The 21,519-nt window shown below is 37.6% G+C and overlaps 1 protein-coding gene across 1 annotated transcript in view; it reads right to left on the reverse strand.

Moving 5' to 3' along the window:
• Positions 1-21,519, reverse strand: part of LOC148153559 (WAP four-disulfide core domain protein 1-like) — a 42,677-nt gene that overhangs the window by 14,453 nt on the left and 6,705 nt on the right. The gene's annotated exons all lie outside the window — the stretch shown is intronic.

Genomic DNA, 21,519 nt, shown 5'->3' on the forward strand with positions numbered 1-21,519 from the left:
AACCGGATCTGTTTTTTAACGGATTCATATTACGGCGGTGGCAGGGAGCAGAAAGGGGACATTTTCAATTACACGTCAGCATATTTGACTGACATTAAGCCACCATTTGATCAGGCTTTTACTTTAATTGCTTGCATATGATTAGCTGTAATTATTCACGGCTGAAGTTAATCGTTGGGAATTCAGCTCCTCATTGTGTGGACTGACAGCAAGAATATGTTTAATTAATGTCATCATATGCAATTACTTTTTAAAAAAATATGTGTATTATGTTAGCGGTTAACAGTTTAGCATTGATGTCAAAGTCATCAGCTGAATGGCTGGATGTGCATCAGAAGTAAAAAAAAAAAAAAAAAAAAAAAACTCAACAGTGACCAAGATAAAAATGAAATAGTAATATCTACTTCCATGTGTAAGGGTTAAAAAGGGATTAATAGAAACTCGAAGTCCTGTTAGTTGTCGCTCACTGAAAATACTTGCTCTCCTCCTTACGGGAAATCTCCTGGTTGCCTACTGTTTGGGAGACAAGATTGTTTGCAGAAAAGAGGACACGGCTTGCGAAAAACCAGGACATAACGGTGAGCTGCTGATTGTGAATGAGAGGGAGCAAAGAAAAATGAAGCCCTTATTCGAATTTGCCTTGTGGGTGTCTGTACCCAGCAGGAAATCTTCATTCTTCTGTATATTTACCAAGCACCTGATCCTCAGCTGATAGTGAAAACCTGCCCTTATTAGGTCAGGAAGGGGCATCACAAGATCCGATTCCTCCATCCACCCTGCTTCGTCACCCCCGACCTCGACCAACCCCACCCAGCCCTGACACACCACCTGCAGGAAGCGCATTTCTAGGGACTAAACTGTCTGGAAGAGAGAAAGGAAGTTATCCCAACAATTGATGGACAAGGAGCTGAAATCTTGGCAACTTTTACATTTATAATCTCTTCTTGGATCTAGCAGTGCACTCTTTTTGAGTAAGGTGTTTGCTGATTTTTTAAAATGTAATTTTTTTTTTTTTTTTTTTTTGAGGAGAAGCAGGTTTGGTCAACCTGCTTTCTGAATAGGATCAACATTATTCTCTTTTAAATAAAAGAAAAAACTAAATGCAATAAACACACAAAAAAACATAAAAAAAAACAAAAACAAAACAAAAACAAACATCTTTCAAGCCTCCAGAGACTGGATTTATCAAATCTTTTATAAAATTTCTCATAAAATATTTACTGTCTTGAAAGTAATGAATATTTTTCTCTTTACATTCAGGTGAAAATTTTATTGAGGAACAACTTGGATTTTTAAAATCGTTTTCCACTGTGGAGATAAAAACACTCTCCAGATGTTGAGGTTTTCAAAAGAAGGGAAAATAATTATGTAAAAAATAACTGAATTAATAGAATTAGTATTATTTATTTATTTATTTATTTACTTGTATAGAGTTTTGATTATTTTAACAAACTGAAAATCATGTGTCAATCACAGCCACTAGTCATTTAGACCAGAATAAAGCAGCTCTGTTCTCATAAAGTGACATTATGAAATTGCAGATGCGTCAATACAGAACAAACCATTTAAAATCAACGCCCCCATTTTGGGTATGTTTGTAACAGCTTTGCACATCTTCATACTGAAACCTTTGAGGCATTCTGTTACATGCACACAAGCTGCAAAGAGACCCATGCTAACTCTGGGGGAGCTACAGAGAGCCACGGCTCGGATGGAAGAATCTGACGTCCAACAGGATGAATGTTCCTCTGACCTAGAACCGATGCTTTTAGACATTTTAACACAGAAATCTATAGAAAGTAAAAGTAAAATAATGATTTTATTTTCTGTAAAATGAAATTGTTGCTAGCTTAAACACATGCAAGCTTAAACACCGATCCATGACCAGTATCTGGGTCTTATGAACATATTATATTTGATTTTTACCTTCAGATTTTTTTTTTAACAGTAACACAATAATTGTTTTCTGCATAACTTTTCTGTAGTTCTACAACAAATCGTTCACAACAACCACATTTTTACAGTCGGCTTGGTTGAAGAAAGTCATCATAATGTTACATAAATGTGTTCAGTGTAATCAAACTCAACACAAGACCCTTGGTTTTATTTTTTATTCCACCAGGACCTGGTCTGACTAAATTGTCTCAGCCTTTCTGCTCTCACCTCATTTCTTCACAGCGCAAGTCTATCCAGCCTGGGCCAAAACGTCACAGATGAATAGTAATAAATGGTAAAGCTGTAGGAGGCTGGGATAAACATTGATAGCATTCTCAAGCATTGCTAATTTGTAAAATAAATAAATAAAAATAAAAAAGCATCATGCATGTATCCGTTCTATATGCATGATGGCCTGCGTGGGCGTTCATCTAACAGATGGACATCCTGATGTAAATTATAATCAGGTTATCCAGTGAGAGGGGAAAAAAAGACAGCTCATCATTGATTGGAAAGTGATTTGCATAAAACTACATTTCATCTTGAATCCCCCCCCCCACCCCCTCCACTACTGCATGTGACATATGCCCCTCGGTTCATGTTATTTGGGAATATTGCAGTGTGAAAAAAAAATAAAAAAAATCATATGGTGACAAGACAACAAGCAATATGAAAAGGAAAGAGAGGGAACAAAGTCAGGGGGACTTTTGTTTTTTTTCGCTATTTTCATGAATACAGCAGCGCTGAGAGCTGCTGATAGTTTGCGAATCACTTTGTTCTTGTTTGCCAGACATTGTTCGGTAGCAGCCTCTGGGGCTCCAGTCAAACAGGCTGCTTCCTTTCGCTCTGTCACATTTAAGTGATTGAAGACACGGATGAAGAACGTCAGAATCAACTCTACGTGTCATCTGCCGACGCTGGCCCCTGGCACGAGCGCCAGCGTTTACATAATCCTTGAATCAAAACTCAGGCACATCAGCATAATTTCAATCTATATCTATTGTACCTCTCACACCAGGGATGTGGATGTTTAAAAGTACATATCAGAATAAATCTAGCTGCGTTTATTTCTCTTAGTTTCCCCGTGCTTACTCTTTTTTTTCTTTTTGTATTTTTTTTTTTTTTTTTGAGTCGTAAACAACATCATTCTCACAATGTAACCCGCCATCTGTGGGAATGTGATACCTTTCTATAGCTGAGTGAAAGAGAGGGGGGTGGGGAAGGTGGGGGGGGTAAGGAGGCTAGAGTTGGGTGGGAGGGGGTGGGGGGGTGGTGTTCACTAATCCCAGAATCCCTCACATCGAATCATGCAAATTTGGTGCACTTTGAAGCGAATCCAGCTCCTACCATATGCAGAGTGAAAACAACAATCTATTATGCATGCATTGCACCAAGCTTATGGTAATGTTATTTCTCTGCTACCCCTATAAAGTCAAATTTGCAGATGCACGACATATCTAAAAGTTCCTTTTTTTTTCTTCCCTTTTTGAAATAATATTTGTCTCTTTGGTGATGTGTGTTTGTGGGGAGTGCTTTTGGAAGACGTGCTCCGGAGATCTGTTTGTCTCTCGCCGCATAAGTGATGCTCGAAAATTGGATGGCTGATATTTTCTCCTTCCATTCTGCGTTTGAGAGGCTGTGTTTTTCCTGCATTCACACTGAGTGTGTTCTTATGATTCAAGTTCCGCTCTTCAATTACAAGAGGACAATTCAGAACTTCCTGCTTTAAAAGGCTATTTGTTTGTCATCACGGATCATCAAGGATCCTAGTTTATCATATGCTTTTTTTTTTATAGGTTTTCAATCGCTTATCAGTCATATTATCAAACCAGGGAGAAATAAATAAAAGCTTAAAGTCACAGATAGCCTCAACTAGAGCTGGACCAACTCATCCTAACCTGCTGCTCTCTTTACATTTTGTCCCAAAATCCAAAAAGCTGTCAGGACTCTTTGTTTAGATTAAGAACACAGCAGCAATAATATTTTTATTTTTTATTTTTTTCAACAGATAATTAGATCCCACAACATGCCAGCAATCATTTTCCAGCTTGGCTCAGCCTAATTTTGGGGAGGAATCATGCAAAGTGTAATTGGCAAGACAAGATGTGACTGGTGTCTCCCAGGCGCATCGCTCCTTTGTTACTACATGCTGTTCTTAATGAAGAGACTGACGGCTTGCTTGATGATTTTGTACTGGAAAAATAAAAAAAGCATATGCCTTGGGCCCTTCACTGCACAAGCAGGCTAAATTAAAACAAAAGTCATTATTTACGTCTATTTCGGTTTTTCCACTGAGACAACTTATACCGAGCCAATACCCGCGGGTCTGAGCTGGCCTGGGTCAGTGTGGGTAGAACGGGTGACACGTTGCTCAGACAGAACGTTTGCAGACGAGCGCAGTTTGTGGTTGTACCTGCGACCGAACTGTTATGGAAGATGACAGGGTTTCAAACTGTTTCGTGTTGATTCTGAAACCTGTTTTTTTTTTTTTTTTTTTTTTTTTTCAGAAACCGAAACAATAATGCACGAGGCCAAACTTTGCATATCTATACTGCAAGAAGCAGGACTGTGTCTGGGTGTCTCTCTGCACAGTTGATGCTCATACCGAGGTGTTTTTGTTCTTTAGTGACACATTTCAGGGACACTTTATATAATGTGCCGTTTTATTGACGGTATTGACTTGAATTGCCACATTTTATTTCTTTTCAAACTATGCAGTCCCTTGCAAAACTTTTTTTTTTTTTTTTACCTCTGTTACTTTTTCACATTTTGCCATGTTACTATCACAAATTTGAATGCGCTGATTGGGGTTTTAAAGTTAAGTCCAAAATTATTAATACCCCTGGTCAATTCATTTGACAATTTCTTATAAGGATCAATTAAATAAAAAAGTGGTTTCTATTCACACTTTATTAAAAATTACATGTGAGAACTTACTTAAACCCTTCCTATTGTTGCTGAGCAGTTTTTCCACATTTCCACTGGTATTTTCACAATTTATATTTGGTGATGACCTCCAGGCGTCTGAGGTTGGAAAACCTTTTTGCCATCGCCTTAATCAGATTCTGGCTGAACCTCTGCAAAGTGTTTATATTACTTCCAACCTAAATCTGGCAGATGTATGAGTAATTGCAGGTTTGAATGTATGTGATAATCCAACAGCAACAGCAATTTAAAGATGCTTACTGAAAAAAAGATGCAAAGTTTTCAAACTTGATTTTTCTAGTGAAAACTTCAGAGTCCTTTACTCTGATTTTCTGAAATAAAGTCCAGTTCACCCAAATGCTTTCAGACTTTGCTTAATTAATCCATTGTCCACCTGTGGTTCACGCAATCTCTGAATAAATGCAGTAGTTGTGTAAATGCATCAGAGGTCTGCTACAGAAAATCAGTGAACAAAAACCAGTGAATGCGGCAGACAGGACAGGGATAAAGTTGTGCAGAAGTTTACAGTTGGGAAAGTGTATAAACCAAAACCACCATCTTTGCCCATGTCACAGAGCACCCCGTCCATCTACAGCGACAGGCTGGAAATGGAAGGAGAACATCGGCTAGATGGTTATGCTATCTTAGAAAACAAGAATATTTCAAATTAACTCCAAAGTAGACTGTAAAAATGAAAAATGTGGCTGGGTGCTTAAACCCGGGTATTATGGTCATTTAAACAGGAAAAGGCAGAGCCAAACTCAGGACTTTGTGCACAAATCCAGTTTTGTTTTATATTCCACTTTTACTTTGACTTGCCGTTTCATCTTTCCCTCAAATTTAGGGACAGAATGGCTTAAATTTAGAAGGAGAATGTGGTTTGCCATTCAAGAGACCCTCCCATTGCAGGGATACAGTATAAATTAAAGAGAAAATAATCTTAATAGAAAAATTCCTTCCATTATTCCAATTTACATCTGTAAGTGTTCAAATTACAAACTCAAAAGAAGGAAAAAGTTGCTCATGCCTTTTGCATACAAATTACTAGGTACAGACGTCTTTATATTAAGCACAAAGTGAAAATCACCTTACTGCTCATATTGGAAAAACACCTCGTAATCAGACTAAATCTGAATTCATAATGAAAGTCATGTTTGTGACTCCAGCCCTGGCCTATATGTGTCTGCCATATTTTTATTTCATTCGGCAGGTAAAACAAGTAAACATCGCCCTCAAGACAATCACATTAAGCGTTTTGAGACTCTTAAGTACAAAAACAAGACAAACTGTGAGCATCTGTCTGTCTGTGTGTGTGTGTGTGTGTGTGTGTGTGTGTGGGGGGGTGTGTGTGCGTGTGTGTGTGTGTGGTTGGGGTGAAGTCAACTCAAGTTTGTTTGTAGAGCACATTTCAGCAGCAAGGTAGTTCAAAGTGCTTTATGTGATGAAAAATAATGACACAATGAGCAAACAAGAAACATTACAGTGTCAAGAAAGAGTCATAATATAGACTAGAATGAATCTATGTATTATTTAGTATTAATCACAGGCAGCTCCAACGAAAGAGTTTTTAAGCCTTGATTAAAAGGAAGTCAGTGTTTCAGCAATTTTGCAGTTGACCTTACAAGCTGTAACTGGGGGTAGTGAAAGTTGCTCCCAATGCCCCAGTGGGAAATCCAACTTTGGAGGGCTCTCCAGCTGGTTTTTCTGACTTGGAAGATGGCATTTCCAACTCCTGAGTACAACTAGAACGCAGCAAGAGAGTGGTGGTTGAATCCTGGGAGTTTGAATGCAGGAACAATGGACCAGGACTGATTAAACTAACAAGTTCCAGCTGTGAGGGGAGAGCAGAAGGCAGGCTGAGGAAGAGAGAGAGAGAGATGGCAGGGAAGAGGATGGAGGAGCAAAAACTAAGAAGGGAGCTGGAGAAACAAGTCCGTGTCAAAAACTAACTAAACACAAGAAATAATAAACATCTAACTAAAATAACACAGAGTAGTCTGATCTAAAGTAAAACAGGAAAATGCTGATCTGAACAAAGAATAGCTAAGGCAAAATACAGATAAACAATGCTCTAAACTATGAATTCCTCAAAAACATCACATAATTTCTATAACAAGTTAAGACAACATAGTCACCTTATTGTGCCATGAAATGGTAAAATGACACAAACTCACTGGCAAAATATGACAAATTACAATTAAACATGACCAGTATGTCAAACGTTTTCTCGTGCAAATCTACATACTATTACATCAAGTCAACACTGATAGTAGCACAAACAAGCACACACACACACACTCATGCAGCTATTATGCAATTGAGGACTGCTTGCAGGAGTGTACCTCACCTTTTAAATCCACAGGATTTCAGGAATAAATCTGTTAACCTTCTCTTGACAGAGAGTGCAGCTCTGCAGGGGCAGCTGCGTATTATGCGGGATGAGAGACTGGACATGGGGCGGCTTTATCACCCAAACTGGCTTCATGGAGCCCAGTTCTCTGCTAGCTAGACTCCAAGTTATTCTATGCCAGTGGAGCATTGATTTTCCACACTGTTAGCTCACATTATTCCTCCTTTCCTCTGAGGAAAATTGCCAGGATGGAAAAAAAGAGGACTCCCTGTGATCGATTGGTCCACTGTGCTACTGTATTCAGGTTACAAACTAAAGGGGGGGGGGGGAGAGGGTTGAGAAGAAAGGAAGAGTGAAGAGGGAGAGAAGGAGGTGGGATAAAGAGAGTGTAAGCAGGACAGCATGTTTCTGTTGGTGGAGTAAATATGAGGCATAAAATAAAGACTGAGGTAGGATAATAATGTCTCAGTCCAAACATTGTGTTTTATATTTCAGCATTTATTGGAAAAAAAAACAAAATTCAGCACTTTTAAATGTAAAGATTTAGTCTATACAACTTGCTATAAAGAAAACAAAACCTTGACACTAACAATTAAAGAAAACAGAAATTTACAAAATTGTATGACATGTCATTAAATCTCATCTCACTAAGCAAAATGCAGTGAAAAAAAGTAAATCCTCAAATCTACATGGTGCAAATGACAGGGAGCACAAGTCAAATTTAAATGTATCAGAGGATCATCACTAAGTGTTGTCATCTCTATGAACATGTTTCCTGGTCTGGAGAGTTTGAGGTTAATTTTAATATAGTGCCAAGGAGGAAGGACATCAAAACTTAATAGAACCAATTGTTACTGAGCATCAATCTGCTAAGGGTTATAAAGTCAGTTCTTAAAGATGCAATCCAGTCTGTCTGCCGGAAGATAGATTATTCCTCTGCTAGTATGTAAAATCTCAGTTTACCGAGAGTAAAACTGTAATTTGTAAGAGCTGCATTAAAAATTCATTCTACTTTAAAAGAAGGTAGCTGCCTTTTTTATCCTTCAGATAGAATAACAAGCCAAATGTGTTCTGCAAAATCCAAATCCACCATGAAGACAGAAAACAGAGCAAACAATATGTAACACATAATGATTAGCAATTAATGTGGGCTATAGGAAGCGAGCAAGTTGCAGTGATGTGGTCAAACTTGCACTTGTCTGTAAGTGAAGCTTGTCCAAAGTTAAACACTTTATATCTAATAGCTGTAAACTACATTAGTCAAAACACAGAAATAAAAAAAGAAAAAAAAACAGCGATCCTCTAATACAGCACATGCTGACTGGTTGGGAAAAACAAACAAAAAAAAAACTAACTGAAATGTCATTGAGACTAACTTCCGATGAAGATCCCTCTGATATGTTCTGTGACAGATATGCTCTAATAACTTGAACTTTTCTTAGTTTGTCAGCGCTTCTGCACTGTGGCTTCCTCATCCATGTTTCTATTTATCTTAGCACTACTGAACGAGCTAAAACAGATAGCAAGCAATTTTCGGAACAGTGAGTCAAGATGTCAACGTTGGAAAATAATGTCATGAAAAGTATTACCTTCGATATATATGTGTATGTTTGGACATTGTAGCCGAGACAGATGTTTTTTTGTTCATTTTATTCATGTTCTAAACAATCCTCAATAAAATGCAGGCAAATAAAGTCTCCATCTCTCCTCGAGTTAAACCCTGAAAGGACAACGAGTGCCTGGAGAGGCAATGAAAACAGCCCATACCATCAACAGCCGCAGTCACTTAGTCAGCGACAATCAATTAATACGGCTCCATCTTCCTCTCAGCCATTTCTTCTGATAGTTTCTAATGGTATACATTTTCATTAATGTCAGCCGGTTTTTCTTTATTGCGCCATCCCTGCGCGTCAGGTGAGCCTTTCCTCTCAGCCTGTAAAGAACATTATGTTGGCGGTGATGCATGTGAACTCATTTTCACATGATGGATGGAAGGGACGGGGAGAGGCACAGCAGCTCTCCTGCAGCAGCTCAGCTGAGAGAGTGAGCTGCAACTTCCTGAGCGTTTCACCACAAAGCAAAATGTCAGAGTGCAGCTGTTGATCATTTTATTCAGACTGAATCCTCCGGGGGTGATAATTTCATGTACGTTTTCGGGTTAGGTAAATCGTCTCGTTCTGAGGTGGTTGTCACATGTCTTGTGGTATCGGCGTTATCGCCAGATATTTGGATGATGACATTTGATTTAGAAGAAAAAAAAAAGGTTTGCAAGGAGCACGTTGAAGAAAAAAAAAAAAGGATGAAAGAGAATCTGTTGTTAGCATTAATGTTTATGTTTCAGGGTAAAAGCAATAAGGTTTGCTAAATATTAGGTTATTTTTCAGAGATCTAGCAGTGGACATTACTGAGCAGGCAGCATCACAAACACCAACGAACACAGCATAATGTTGCAAAAAAGCTTAAAATAGGGAGGTTTATAAAAGAATACCGTAAGTGTCTGGTGGAGCACTTTACGGTGTACTATCATGGAATGGAAAGTGTGTTGCACAATGCCATCCACCTACACTGAGAGAATAGAAGAGGAGAGATCAAACTGTATCAGCCAAAATGCCCAAAGTAACACAAGGGGAACTTCAAAGGTCATCGGTTCAAATGAGAGAATCTATTGAATGAAACCATATAACATGCTTGAGCCAATTACCTGGGGGAAATTAAGAGACCACTTAAAATATCAGTTTCTCTGATTTTACTTTTTGTAGCTATATATTTGAGTAAAATGAACATTGTTCTTTTATTCTATGAGCTGCTGACAACATGTCTCTGAAATTCCAAGCAGAGATTTAGCATTCATTTGCAGAAAATGAGAAATGATCAAAATAACGGAAAAGATGCAGTGCTTTCGGACCTAAAATAATGCAAAGAAAACAAGTTTCCGTTCATTTAGAAACAACAACAGTAATGTTTTAGCTCAGGAAGAGTTCAGAAATCAACATTTGCTGGAATAACCATGAGGTTTTCAACGGGGGTTCAGTGCAGTGGTCTCTAAATCTTTTCTAGAACTGTGTATGTAAGATGCAATGTGAAATAAATTACAAACATTTCTATCATTTACTCCAAATATGTCTTTTAAAGCCCAGTCCTTTTAAAATATTTCCATTTTGAATTGCTGGAAAACGGATCGTGGCTTATTTCCACTCCACATTCTTCACCCGAAGGAGCCCGGTGTTTCTTATAATCACCGTTTGTGAAGAACACGCGGGTTATGTAAGTGCAATGAGCAAGAACAAAACCTTGCTTTGGCCGTGACCCTGCTCAGGTATTCTAAACGGCTTCTTGTTTGTTGGAGTAAAACTCAGATCGCTGAGGTGAAAGCAGGATGTTTTATATCCACTTAGCTCAGAGTGAAACAGTGATTTCCGAGGTAAAAGAAAAGGACGAGAATAGTTTCCTGCAGGTCTCAAACTTGGCTGAAAACAGGATGTTTTAGAGAGGCCCTGCCAACACTCGCTCCACCTAAAGAAGCACTTGTTTATCGATTCATAAAACTGACACCAACACACGAGCCAAAACGCCCGTTGGTAACAAAAGAGGAATTGCTGACTTTGTATGTTCTTTAACTTTGGCTTCCTGACAATGTGCCACTGCATCGTGTCCAATTCTGACACAGTCCACATCAGCTGTCGAACAAAGGGTCTGGCCGTTCCACTCAATGGACATTTCTTGTAAGGGTTAAGACTGGTCTAAACATTTAATGCTGTTTGATTGAGTTTCTGTGTTGCTATGAATAAATAAAGTGACACCACATCTCCTAGGGAGTACACAGGCATTTGTCTCCATCGATAGAGAAGAGGTCACTATCTAGTTAGGTTTTCTATTTATTATTTTAATGGTAAGAGTCAAAATTTAAGTTGGTATCTTTGTGCAGAAACGTTTTGTCCACGCTGTTTCATACGTTTGCAGGCAAATGCGTCAGGTTGTGCTGGCCGGAGGGACGTTGCAGTGCAGCTTGGGAAACAGACGACTTAAAGTAATAATCTGTATTCTAGTCATACATCAGTTCTTCTGTTTTTTTTGGGGGGGGGGTTGTATCTGCTCTGTCTCCTATCACCCCTGAGTTGGCTTTAAAAATGAACTGAACTGAACTGAATTTATCTTCAGGAAATGTGGTTTTCTGACACTGAGAAATCACGTCTACTGACAGGAGGTCATTCAGGGTTATTTTGGTCTAAAGTCAACTGTCCCCAAAAAACAAAAAATACATTTGAATGGAGAGTGATTGGATGTTTTCAGATAACTATTTTAAGCTTAATGAAATTATATAAGTTTTGTTTTAAACCTCCAGCAAGATGCAGAGCAGAATAATTAGGAATCACAGTAAATAGGAAAAGATTCTGGCATAAATTCTTTCAAAAATTATACAAATTCTGTTTGAGATTTTATTTCTTTTTATCTCCACATTGCCTAATTGCTTAAAAACTTACAGAATTTAACCATGCCCATATTAGCATAAAATGGTTTGCTCTTGGGTAAAATTTAGTTGTAAGCAAATGGGAACAAATAGGTAAAAAACAAAACAAAAAAATAATAATAATAATAATAATATATATATATATATATATATATATATATATATATATATATATATATATATATATATATATATATATATATATATATATATATATATATATATATATATATAATTACGTTTCTTTGTGAATGTCAGACTTTCTATTCTTAAACCTGAACTCCCACTAACTTTACTTTTAAATTAACACCACAGACACGTAAAGGTAAAACTCATTTGCTAGTTTCAACGAATTAATCAATAAGAATAAAATTTGTTCATGAGGGATGCTTTGTTCTTGTTTCCTTATAGTTCAAATTATGTGCTGCTTAATTGCACGACAACTTTAAAAAAATATGTTTGGAAGTGACTGCAATTAAATTTTTGCCTGTTCACTTTGGCAAAACACTTATGTTTAATTCCTTTAAGATGAAACATACATACGTGCCTCAGAAAACCAAGAGAAGTCAATAAAAGTTCCCACTTTCCACTATTAAGGCAATTCCAATTATCCCCAGACGTAATAAAAGCTAAACTTACATGTCAGCTTAATTTAAAAGGTCAGTAATCAGCATTTTTGCATTAATTTAAACGCGGACATTCTCTCATTTTCTGAGCATAAAAGCATTGTCGGTTTAATTACATCAAAGTAAATATTTCATATTGGCTGAATCAGTTGTCGTGCCTGAAACATTCTTGTAAACGGAATTTTATCTGTAGCTCAGGACCATTAGTGGCACTGAGTTCTGAGGCAGCCTAGAGGATGGTAATTAAGTCCACTCAGCCGTAACTAAACATTTTTGACATTTTTCCTAGTCCGGAATGAACTGTCAGTGTGCGCACAGAGTAACCATCTTGTCACTTTGTGTTTGTATAAGAATAGCAGAAAGCTTGGTGCTGCTCTGCAAGTCTGGAGGTTCATATTAAACATTTTTCAGCATTCAGAGGGAAAAAGGAGGGAAGTTCATGGAGAGGAGTGGAGGGGGGGGGAATCATAAAAAATGATGGTACTTTTAAACATGGCTCTGTCAGTTTATCTGTGAGGGTCTGCATGAATGTATGCAACTGAGTAAAACTGCTGCCCATTTCAGAGTCCTTTCATGTCCAAGCACTATGAAGGGAAGAGCAGCCTAAAATACAGTGTGTAAAAAATATTCTGAAAATATTTTGAGCTCAGTTAATACAAAAAAAAAGAGAAAAAAAGTAGGCCACATTGGCTTATCTTTGCATTACGCCTTGCTGATGGATAAAAGCTGTCAGTATAGGCCAGTTTTTCATAACTTCATGTGAAATATTTTCTCTCCGTTTGCTTGGCCCTTCACCCAATGTGCCCCGTTTGTGTGCAAGAATATTCATTAGCCGAAACCAAGACTTATTTCAACAAAGTAAATGCATATTGTGATAAATTTGCATCTCATTTCAAAGTCTCTCTCTCTATATATAATATTGCATGTGCTGTTACTGATTTTGCAGATATAATGAGCTAGAGTGGTATCAAAACAAAATGCCAAGATAACAAGGTGACTTTGAATTTACCTCTGAAGACATTCCGCTGCCATCTTTGAAAAGAAGAAAACATCCAATGCTTTAATAGCCAATATAACAATTCCATCAAATTTAGTATGCTTGAGTAAATTGAATACTGCTGCTTGCCTTTTGTTCTAGAAAATGCATCAAATTGATTGAAAGAAGCAATTACGCAACCGGGGAGCAGTATTGATTTTTTTTTAAATTGGGCAATTACTTTAATTGAAATAACCATGTCTCGATTAGACGTTCTTAGTAGTCCGGATTAAAACAATGTCTGCCTATGGCTGCTTATGCTTATATTGTTTATTTAGTGGTCCTTCTGTGGTTTCCTGAGTTATTACTTGGGGGCTGGGCCGGGTCTAATATCCGTTTCAGAGTGGATTATTTACGTTCACTGTTTGTGCCAGTTCAGCGTTAACAATAACTAATTCTGAAGACATTTCAACCTGGTCAAAATTAGTTAAATTATGTTTATAATTTAATCTTAACAGTCTGAACTGTGTTTTCAGCTCCAAAATAAACTACTTCTCATTCATTGAATCTTTTTTTTGTAAGAAACTTGTTTAAACTTTACATGTAGGTCATAAAGTATCATTTGTTTCTGTGTCCAACCTTTGTAACCTACTTTACATCTGTTTTATTTCTGCTGTGGTCCTATTCACATAAACAGTACTCTATAATGGCCGAGTTCCCAAACAGCTGCTTTCATTCACATACTAAAAAAAGTAATTGATGTCAGCATGGGCAGCATTCACTTCCCTGAAAAATGCTGGGATGCTTAGCTACGCTAGCATGCTAGCTGTCTAATTCACCATATCATTGGGTCTTTTTCTGCTTTTCATCAGTCCTTTCCTTCATCAGCCCTATCTGAAACATTAGATATTACAGAAACCACAAATTAGGAAAATCATATTGTTTACTTAGTGATTTATTTGCACAAATGCTATAACACAACAAACAGTTATTAAGTATTAAATATGTGTTGCAAAAATCTGTATTTGCCTGAAAGGCCTCTTGGTAATCACTCAAAAAGCAACAACAACAAAAACATCAGATGGCTTACAAATTCACTCAGGAATAAATAATAATTGTTGTAAGACATCCCCTGCTCTCTGATGAAGCTAAAATGCAAGTGTTTGGCAATGTCTAATATTACATTGAGAGGAAAATAGAGGAAGCTTACAAATCATAGAACACAATCCAAACTGCACAGTACAGGAGTAGCAGCATAAGGCTGTGTGGCTGTTTTGCAGTAAGAGGGACTGGTGTGCTTCACAAATATTAAGAGTTATGGCGGAAATACTGACGGAACATCTCACAACATCAGCCAGAAAGTTAGAGCCTGGGCAAAAATGGCTCTTTAGAGAGAAACAACAACTCTGAGCATATTGCTAAATTAGTTACAAACTGGCCTATTAAGGACAACAAAGTCAAGACTTGATTTCAATCCCACAGAAAACTTCTGAGTGAAACTGAAAAGGTGAGAGAGAGCTTGACTCCAACATCGGAAGGAGAAATAGGCCAAAATCCCAGAAAAAAATTTGTCAGAAGCTTGCTGAAGGAGATCTAAATATTTTTACCCAAGGCACACGGTTTAAAATACACTTCTAATAACTGCAAAGGAAATAGTCAATATTTCTTGTCCTTTAGTTTTAATGCCTTTAAAACTGCTGTTAAGTTTTCTGTAATTAAAGGCTTTTTACATCTACAGACATTTATCTTATTTTTCTGTTAACATCTCCTTTCCAGAAAGGTGTTATAGCATGAATTCAGTGGTAATGGAAGCCAGTGAGGTTAAAGTCTTTTTTTAACAAAAATAATAATAAAATAAAAATCCTGAATGCTGAATTAGATTTTGCTTTACAAAGAAGTGTTAAAGTGTTTTGTTTCTGGATCTGTGGGTTGCCATGTTCGATTGAAATGCAATTCTTAGCTAGAAGCAGTAAAAAAAAAAAAAAAAGAGGGGGGGAATGAACAGTGAAGTCAAGCTTAAAATCTGGCTGCATACCATGTGACTCGACACGGAGCAACGAAATGAAATGGAGGGAGGGGGTTGGAAAAAAAAGAGAGGAAGAGATGAGGGAGAGAGAGTGAGAGAGAGGAAGAGAGAGAGAGCAGTACCCCCTTAAAACCATCACTGCTTTCAGTTCAAATAGGTCCTATCATCTCCATGACAACAGTTGTAATGGTAACATGGAAATATATTAATGTAAAACCATGGCAACGTTCTCCAATTGAATTAAGCAGCACCTGTGCACATTACAGAAGAAGATAAAAGACAAAAGGAGCCAGCGTCTGCTTGCCAAGCAGCTGTGGCTTTCAGACCTTAAAACCCATCTACGTTTCCTGAACACATTTGTTTTCCAATGTTTCTCTGTGGCAAATTACTGTAGCGTTCAGCTGTTTTTCTGTTCTATTTGTGCAAACAGATGAAAAAAAAAAATGAAAAAAAATTGATTTTTTTTTTTTCCACTGTAAACCCTGCCCCATCTTCAGAGTGGTGCAGCCGGATTAAGAGTAAGTGTGCTTTGCCATTAAATCACATAATGGTGAGGCAATCATTCTGATAGGTAAAAGGGGGCACAGTGTTTGTGCACAATGGGACGTGTTAGATGCACAAATTCAGCACATTGTGCTCCCCCTTTCAAAACAGAGAGGGTGAAAGTGGTTGCGTTCTGCCGTCTTTTCTCAGAGCTGCAGCTAAAAAGAGAAAACATTATCTACATCACCATGCCATCAAATCTGATGGACTTTATACCATCCCTACCCCTCCACCCCCTCCTCTTTGCTCTTTCTTCTCCCTCCTCACAGCCTCTGTGTTCCCTCTTAATGGCATTGTAACATGCTCTCACCCTGGAAAATAAAAGTCTGCTTGTGTTTGTTTGTGTCTATTTAAAAGAAGAAGAAGAAGAAGAAGAAGAAGAAGAAGAAGAAGAAGAAAAAGAAGAAGAAGAAGAAGGAGGGGTGCGGCCATCGAGGACACATGCTGCAAAAGTGAATTCCCTCTTAAAAGGATATTGTTGTTCCCCGAGTGTTGAACAGCATGTTCTGCGGCCATATTTTATTCATGTCCAACGCAGAGACCCACACGGCAAATGCACGTGTGCTTAATCTTCTTCCTGTTGCAAAGTAGCATCAATAAGACTCTAATCTCCGATCTCTCGGGGGATCCACTCAGAAACTCTTTTCTCCATCCCCGCAGCCACTTTCCAGCGACGCCACTCCAAACTTGACAGAATGAAACGCGCTCATTAGAACTCCCCAACAGAACGATTCTCAACCACTGGGTCCAAATTGCATAAAGACCTCTTTTAAACTACCCAGGTAGATACTTCCTGGAAAGATGGAAGCTGGACGTTAGCGTAAGAAATGCTCAACATGCGTAGCGTACTCTGTTCTCTGTTTGGCGGACGAGAGGGTGTGTTTTTGTGTGCGGGCTGCTACGAACCTTGAAATGTTTTACACAAAACTTGCACAGTCACTCTCATGCTCACTGAGAGCAAAACTGCAACACTTTTTTGTTATATGTATTTTTATCTATGTTACAAGCGTGAGAATGAGCAGCGAGGTTGTTTTTAAAGGAATTTGACCATGAACCACAGCTTTCTGCATATCTCAGACACAGACACTTCTCACCACATAAATCAGCTCGTAGAGTGAGATTGTAATATTACTGTCCTTTTGTGAAGCCAAGGTTAAAAAAAAAAAAAGACACCTGGAACACGGTCTTGAATTGTGAGCTATGTATCAAATGGTTTCTGTTCTCCGCCGTGTCAAAAGCGTCCTCTTCTTCACAAGCCGTCATTGAAACACTGAAAAAAAAAAACGAAGCCTGGGAGATTCTGGTTTTTATATTTACTTAAGTGTATTTTTTTTCCCCCTCAGATCAGAGCCTTTTGTTGATGCTTCTCTCATACTAATGGAATCTTACAAACCACAATTGATGATGTTTTAGTCAATTGCACTCTACTAAAACTACGGATATGGATTTGTTGTGATATGATTTATGTATTCCATCGAATCTTAGAATCATAGGATTATACTGTCTTGCAAAAGTATTCATTCCCCTTTGAACTTGTTGCCAGTTTTAGCATTACGATCACACATGTCAGTGTATACTTTTAGTATTTTTTCTCACCGGCCAACGCAAAGTGGTATATAACCTTAAAGTGGGCGGAAAAGAACAAGTAGTTTTCAACATATGTACTTCATAAGTTGAGAAAATGTGTGATGCTTATGTATAGTCAGCCCCTTTCACTCTTTTTAACCTAAACTGACAGCCTGAGCAAGGAGAACATTATCAGAAAGGCAGCCAAGAAGCTTACGCTAACTCTGGAGGAGCTGCAGAGATCCACAGCTAAGGCGGGATAAGCTTTTTTACGGGATAACTATTAATCCACAAAATATGGAAAGCAAGAAGCTGAAGAAAAGACATCCTGCTTGCAGTTTGTCAAAAACACCACAGCAAACAAGTGAAAGAAGGTGCTGTAGTTAGATGAGACCATAGTTGAACTTTTTGGCCCAAATATGCAAATATGTGAGGAGGAAAACGAACACCTTGCAGCAGTCTAATTCTGAAGCATGGTGGTAGGAGTGTCATGGTGTGGGGTGCTTTGTTTCACCGTAGACATGGAGGGGTTAAAGAGAAGATGGATGAAAAGAAATGTAGAAAATCTGTTAGAGTTTCACCCTAAAGTAAAATCGCACTAAACACGGACCGGCTTAAGAAATGGCTGAAATGTAAACATATTCATGTCAAAGTTCAGATCCAAGTCTAGCTGAGAATCTGAGAGAAGACTTGAAAACGGATGTTCATAAATGCCTCTCATTACATCATTAACTTGAGGCTGAAAGCAAATCTGTGCCACAAATATAGCAATATTGCAACAAAAAAAGAGAACTCAATGTTGTTTTTTTTACCATGAAATATGATTCAGAACTAGAAGTATAATTTTCTCTGTTTTTCTTCCTGTCTAATCAATCACTAATGTCTCTTAATAATATGCTTAACATCATGATTTGTTTAAATCAAGCTTTCATATTCCCTCCACAAACTTAAAGGGAATATAAATCTTTTGGATGTCAGGAAAAATTTTATGGACTTGTTCTTATTTCACAGCCTAGAGGATCTGGACGAAGGCCAGCGCAGTCATCATCCTTCAGCCCAGATAAAGATCAAATATGCTTCATTTAGTCGGTGGATCATGGAACAGGAGAAGCCAAAGCATTATTTCACCTCCATGGCTGATAGAGATGATGCACACTCGATATGTATTGACTCGAAGGAAAAGGATAAGAAGGCTAATTGTATACATTTGGAAACGTTGCTCATCATCAGCCAACGACGAGTTTCTCCAAAAACGTGAATTTAACTTGACTGCAAAAGCACGAAGTTAAAAAAAAAAAAAAAAAAAGCTTCCAAGAAAATCGCATTTTCATTTATAACCTTACATATTTTCAGAAGTGGACTCACTTAAAAATAAAATCACTTTTTTTCTCTCCTTTAAATCATTTCTATTATTGTTTTTTTTATTATTAAAGTGGCTCATGCATTCAAATGAGGTTCATCTTTTTCTTTGTCTTTTCTCTTTCCTCTATTCAGGAGAAAATATTGGTAATTGGAGCTACGCATAAAGTCTCCTAATTACTCATCTGAAAGGGACCATGATTGGATGCTCAAATTTCTTTATATAGCAATGACTCACGGTCCCCTTTGCTTGAATGACAAACAATTTTCACTGGCAAATGATGCCTTCTGCCTCAATAAATTAAAAAAAAGAAGAAAAAAAAAAGAATAGACTGTTTTGCTGCATGTTCACAAAACATGTCTTCATGCAAAAGCATGAGATAGAACAAGCCTAAAAATGAATAGAAAACCTCTCTAAACACGAGCTCCATTCAGCGGAAGCCCACTAACCTCACGTACATACCGTCTTTTTAATGATATGAAGAAAAAAAAAAGTAATCTCAGGCAAGCAGCAACACAGTCTTCCAACAAAGCAAAGCTCGAATGCTTTGGACAATTAGTAAAGACTTTCGAATTTCCTTGAAGTGCTGAATGAAACGTGGGAAGACTGATAAGTCTGCTCTTCTTCTTCTTGCTGCAGTTATCCTCTTTTCTTAGGCAGCTCTTCACTTTGTGGGGTTAAAAAAAAAGAAGGTATGTACAAGCCTCTTAACAAATCAAGAGTCAATGCATGCACCCCGAGGTGGTTTTCCTTAATTATGCTACAAGACGATTTGGAAAGTGGATGACACAATGAGGACATGTTGTCAGTCAAGTAATAAGTTTTTCGAGCTCGCTGGCTGACATCCACCTGCATGCAGACGCTTGAGCTCTCTTGTTTTAAGTAAGTCCACGCGTTTCGTGCTGCGTGTAAAACGGCTAAATGCGAAACGTTTTGAGGCGGCGCTAATTGTAGCAGGTGAAAATGTAGCATTTGGCAAATTTAAACAAAGTATTTTCAGCTGTCGTTTGTTGCTTCGGATCGAGTTCCTGAACTCCCTGCTCTGCTAAGATCAATGTAATCTAAGTCATGTTAGTCATTTCACCTCTCGACTAAAACAAATGCGGTTGAAACCAGATGTTTACATTCACGATGTGAAAAGACAGAACATATTTTTAGATGAAAATTAAATTAAGCAACATTTGCATTGTTGTTCTCTTGTCTGTTTGGGTGTTTTTCCATATGGAAGACGGCCTTTTCTTCCAGTCTGATGTTTCGATCTTGCTGGAGTATTTTTACATCATGTTCTGTATTCATGTTGGCTTCTATTTTGCGAAGAGCACAAGATCTTCCTTCCGTAAAACATTCACACATCATCATGGTACCGGCAGTGTACGTCACAGCTGAGCTGGTCTTCTCCGGCCAACTAGTCTGTCTCTTTAGACCAATGGACATACTTAAAAAAAGTTATTTTTTCTTGTGCAGGTTTGCAAATGCAATTTTGCTTTTTGTTGCTTTTGGAGTAATGATCTCTTCACTGAGTGGCCTTCAGGCTGTTGGTGGAGGATTTATTTCACAGTGATTGAAAATACACTGACCAGTTTAAGTCAGAATGTTCTCAAGGTCTTTAGCTTCTGTTTGGATGGAGCACAAAGCGCACTAATCTCAGAGACTTAGAACCTGCCTGCTCTCTAAACAGTGTAACGTCCTCGTGCTGTTTATACCTGAATATAACTGAATTTATATAAGTGGCACCTTGGAGCATCTCTAAATTGTGTCCAGGTTAGAACCAGGCTTGTGTAAGTCCAAAATTCTGTGTTTGTCTGTGCCTCATTATTGCAAATGGACCCATATGAACTCTAGAAAGGTGACATCATTCTCTATGCTTTCACAAATTGTTTAGCACCACGGAAATATTAATGCATATATTTTTCTCCTTATCAAGAATGTATAGGTTCGGTCTAATAAATAATGAAATCCTGGGCCAATTTTAGGGTCTCCTTCATTTTTACACTCTGAGATTTTTTTTTATATCCCAAAATCGAGATGTATCAATGCAGTTTTACTTATTTACTTACTTGTTTACTCATCACAGCATATTTATCCTAAGATGGAAGTAAATAAAAGTTGTTTTACAATACACAGAGACTGAATTGCTTATGCAATTAAAACAAACAAAAAAAATACATTCAGTGCATTTTTGTTTGCTAACAAATCAGTCCATTTTTGGCAACTTGCCATTTTGCATGTCTGTTTTTATATATTTTGCCTCCTTAACATTCATAGAAAAGATTTTTTTTTAAAAAACAACAATAACAAATATTTAATCCCTATATCTTCCTCAACGTCACCATTCCTGTTTTCTCCCTATCTGCTTTCTTTTTGTACCACCTATCCTATGCAATGAAATTTGCATTTTTTTGTTTTTAAATTTATAGATAAATAATCATAAAACAGTTTAAAAATTCATTCATAATTTAACTCTATTGAATATTGCTGTCTTAAGACTTTATATCGCATTAGATCTCCATTAGTCATGAATCTGATACCCATTAGCACCAATTGATTCTCATGAAATATGACAGATCATGACCCATGATATACACAAAGTGACTTTGAGCAATATCTTTCTGGCAGATAATATTTCTCTGGGTCAAATAACTCAATTCTGGCAGGCTATGAGAAGAGTATGGAAAATGTATTAGTCAGGCATTTTCCAAGAGGGTTTGAGTTGGTCCTGAAAAAGTCAGATCTTAACAATGCCA

This window comes from Poecilia mexicana, unplaced genomic scaffold (genome assembly GCF_051168715.1).
Source record: "Poecilia mexicana isolate PSO_F unplaced genomic scaffold, ASM5116871v1 scaffold_19, whole genome shotgun sequence".
NCBI classification, from domain to species: domain Eukaryota; kingdom Metazoa; phylum Chordata; class Actinopteri; order Cyprinodontiformes; family Poeciliidae; genus Poecilia; species Poecilia mexicana.